The sequence below is a fragment of the Nicotiana tabacum genome, chromosome 1, assembly GCF_000715075.1.
Source record: "Nicotiana tabacum cultivar K326 chromosome 1, ASM71507v2, whole genome shotgun sequence".
Lineage (NCBI taxonomy): Eukaryota > Viridiplantae > Streptophyta > Magnoliopsida > Solanales > Solanaceae > Nicotiana > Nicotiana tabacum.
In genome coordinates this window covers 216,498,457-216,502,969 of record NC_134080.1, presented here as the reverse complement: position 1 = coordinate 216,502,969, position 4,513 = coordinate 216,498,457, and the positions used below count along the sequence as shown (strand labels likewise).

Below are 4,513 nucleotides of genomic sequence, written 5' to 3'. Positions count from 1 at the left end.
TGCAAACATAAAAATAACAACTTTTATAGCTTCATTCCCCAGTAAGATGATTAGTTCTTCAGTCAATATCCTCAAAGAAGTCTCCAACTTCTAAATGAGTAATATTTGTTAGGCCTTCAAAATCATCATCTTTATATGCAAGATGTGCCTTAGAATCATATTTATTTGAGGGACCTGCTTCATCATCATTATTTTGAAAGGTCAAGTGTGCCTCCACATTATTTTCTTTTTTCTTGAGGGAGGCTTGATAAAGTTTGACAAAATATTCTGGCGTACGACAAATGCGTGCCTAATGACCTCTCATACCACATTGGTGACACATACTAGCTTACCTTTTGAATGATTAATTTGGGAACCCTTATTGTTCTCTAATTTATTTCCACCATAATGACGATGATTGTTTCGCCCCCTGCCACGTCCACGTTTAAGACCATGTCCACGACCACGGTAATTATTTTGTTTTCTTTCAAACTTATCATATGTTGCTACAACATTCACTTCTGGAAATGGAGCTGACCCGGTGGGACGAGCTTCATGATTTTTCATTAATAGAGTATTATTCTGCTCAGCCACAAGTAGTCATGTGATTAACTCAGAATATTTCTTAAAACTTTTTCACGGTATTGTTGTTGTAGCACCACATTTGAAGCGTGAAAAGTAGAAAATATTTTTTCCAATAAGTCCTCATTTGTGATAGTGTCTCCACATAATTTTAATAGAGAACTTACTTTAAAGATAACAGAATTATACTCACTTACAGTTTTAAAGTCTTGCAACCTTAAATGTATCCACTCATACCAAACTTTCGGTAATACAATAAGTTTTAGGTGGTCATATCGATCCTTCACATTAATCCATAATTCAAGTGGATCTTTTACGGTTAAATATTCAGTTTTTAACCTTCATGTAAATGATGACGAAGGAAAATCATGGTCTTCGCTTTATCCTGATTTGATGCTTCATTTCCTTGTATAATAGTATTTTCAAGACCTTTAGCGTCAAGATGAATTTCAGCATCAAGAACTCATGATAAATAGTTCCTTCCGGTGATGTCAAATGCCACAAATTCAAGTTTTGATAAATTTGACATAGTAAAAACTATCATAAAAGATGAATAAGTTAGAGAAATAATTATAATAATAAACAATTAATGAAAACAAAACGATTAAGTTAAAAGAAATGAAAATAGAGCTATATCATGTTAACAATCTACTGTTTCATTTTTTTCTTGCCATAAAGTAGAAATTACATACTTGTTTCATTTCACTTTATATTATTGATATATATGTGTTAATAGAATTGAACGTGACTAACATTATTTATATGTTTCAATAAATATAAAGTAATTAAAAAATTATTGCTTGTCAATTCATTTCTCACAGTTCTTCAAAATGCCTTAAAGATATGTTTTGATCCAGGGAATCCATGACATTAGTGCATAACTAATTTGATAACTTTGAGGTCCTCTAAGAGTTGAGGACGGAAGAAAATAGTTATTTAATCACTGTAATGTACTTAAACTATTTAAGATGCCCAAACGCACAAGTAATCTGCAAACAGTAAACATATGATATGTACTGCCATAAATAAGATGATTATAATGATAAATACCTTAATAAAATATGGCTCAACTTAGCGGGAGTTAAGAATAAAATTAGAGCTTCGTGCTGATAACGTGTTATAGAAAGAAGGGAGAAGTGTTTTCTTCTTTCACTTTGTTGTATTTTTCCATTGCAATTACATAACTTTTTATATGCATAAAAAGTAAAGATGATGGACATAAAGTAGAAAATTTAATCTTTAAATTATTCACAACATGGACATCTAATATAGTATTCAATGTACAAACTATTCATAACATATCTAAATTATATAAGAGTATTTTTAAGAAATATTTTCTTCTACCGAAACAAAGTATGAAAACCACTTATTTTTCAAAAAAATATTTTTCAAGAAAACATTCTCCCATCTACTTCGACACCCTTCGCCTGGAAATTATATTGTATTGCTAGATAAATTTTTCTGTTTTATGTATATTTACTACATGTATAACTATTTTTTTATGTATTGACTTGGTGAAAATTCTGGCTCCGGACACTGCCGGACACACCCATAAAAGCCACTCGTTTGAGCTCCTAGAAAAACTTTGGGAGGAAGACAACAAATGTAAAATTAGTCAGTTCTTGGCAATCCTCAAGCCATATATATACAACAAAAATTAAAAAAAAAATGTATCTTTAAGAAACCATACACACGCCCAGTCCAAGCTTTTATTCAGTTAGGATACAAATGATGATGTACAGGCCAAAGTAGATCACATTTTCAAAACCAGTAAATATGTACTTAATTATTAAATTCGTTTAACTAATTTTGGACAAGAAAAAATAGACCATATCAGATTTAACAAATCTGTTTAATTTTAGCAATACAAACTATAGTTTAAACTAGTGAGAAAAATTAATGGATCAGAAGATTTCACAGTTGAGATCAGACTGACGTGCAAAAAATTTTATTCAGCACAGTACAGATTACTGAAACTCTGATATATCGATATATTATCATCATTTCCCAACTGTAAAATACACTCTCAGTTTCCAAAATTCCAAAAAAAAGTGATTTTTTTTTTAAAATAAAAAATCTTAAACGAATGTAGCGTCCATTTAATCACAGAGAGTAGTAGAAGAGATAAACCAGTTATTTCAATTGCAGAAAGCCATAAAAATCTGAAATTTAAAAAACCTATGAACTTTCTGGAGAGAAATGAAAACGAGAGACAGAGTTATTGAGGTTGAAGGATTGCAAATTGCAGCTTTATTTATCATAAAATCTGAAACCCTAACCCTAACTCTTAACTTTTGAGAAGTGGGCCGGCGGCTATAAAACCAGGCCTTTTTTAATGCGATGTGCTTTAATTTAGCCTCTTTACAGTAATAGCCATGAGTTTCACTATTTATTTTTTCTAGCCCGTATATATAGATTATGCACTGATTATACACGATTACACATATATCATATATTAATTATACATATATTATGTTTATTTCCTGATTATTTTTTGTTTAAGCGATTATGTGGATGACTATTAGGATAAAAGAAATTGGTTGCTTGCGATGACTAACAAGAAATACTTCATTACACTCAACCAAAAACCCTAAAATAAAGAAAAGAAATATCTTAAGTGTTCAAAAACTAATGTAATTGTGCTATTGATGAAATATATGTGCATGTTTATTATTAACCTATTGCAACCCTCATTTCTTTATCTACTCGAACATTCTGTCCTCCCAGGAAACCAATTTCTATCGCTTTCCCCCTCTAGTGATCATTCATTCTTTTGGTGACTCGTAGTCGAAATAATTGATTGGCAATTCAAACCACAAAAGGCGTTGAAGACAGACCTTTCAGTTTGTTCAAAGGCATAGGCACGAGCCTTTACAGATGGTATGATGCTTTTGGAGTTCGCTCATATTTAATTGTCCAAAAAGCTCATCAACCTGTCTGAGGGATGATGAAGGCGATGCCACAATTGAGAGAACCAGCAAAATTGTGCTCTTGATGAAATCTATTTTACATGTTTATTGTTAACCTATTGCAACCCTCGTTCTTTGTCTACTTGAACAAGCAAAATTGTGCTCTTGAAAAAATAAGGGTAAAAAAAGAAGGAAAAGTAGTGCAGTTCTCACTTCTCAAAACAACAACAATTGATGAACATAACCAAACTCTTTCAATATTGTTGTTAATAAGAATAACATTGTTTGTGACACTATTGCAAAATCATAACCAATGAAATCAGCCTTGTTGTATGAAACTACAACTTCAACTGGCAACAACAACATTCCAGTGTATTCCCACAAGCGGGGTCTGGGATAGAAGAAAAATAACAATAACTGGCGAAGTGAAAGGGCTGTTTCACAAATTAATCCTTTTGTATCCAAAATTGTGCAACTAGATACAAGCTATCCTCCAAGCAATTCATACTAAAACGCTTCAAGGTTTCCAGATGATGGTGGTGTACTCCATGATCATGGCGGTAACGACGTATGGGTCCATATTTGAATTCCTTAAACTTATGGCCTTAAATATGTCATTCTATGACTTGAAGAGCATGTCATTAACGGCGCAATAAAAAATTTAAAGTTAAAGAGTTTTCAAATATAAAAGAGTGCCTTTTTTGGAATAGGTTAAATAGGAAAGAGCGTCGTATAAATAGGAACAAATGGAGTAATTGTAAATTCCTCGGTCTCTTGTCAATCTCAGCTTCCAAATTATAATCAAAGTTGAATCTCCACCACAAAGGGAAAAAAAACAGCCAAAATTAGAAATGATGAGAAGATAATTAATCCAGTAGGCGGAGACCAGATTGTATCCAATGTATTTCAACAATCAAATCAAAGAAATGCCTGAATTTTAAGAAACTTGAATTATACATAGTAGAAAACTCACCGGAATTGGCTTGGGGTCAAACCACTCCAGCAATCTCTGTAATCCTCTGTTAAACCACCAATTCAATAAA

General features: G+C 32.0%; 1 non-coding gene across 1 annotated transcript; it reads right to left on the bottom strand.

The window, feature by feature from the left end:
• Positions 1 to 2,480: 2,480 nt before the first annotated feature.
• On the bottom strand, positions 2,481 to 2,573 carry LOC142165305 (small nucleolar RNA Z122). The gene has a single exon (XR_012696148.1). It is a non-coding gene; the product is annotated as a small nucleolar RNA Z122 (small nucleolar RNA).
• Between the last annotated feature and the right edge of the window lie 1,940 nt (positions 2,574 to 4,513).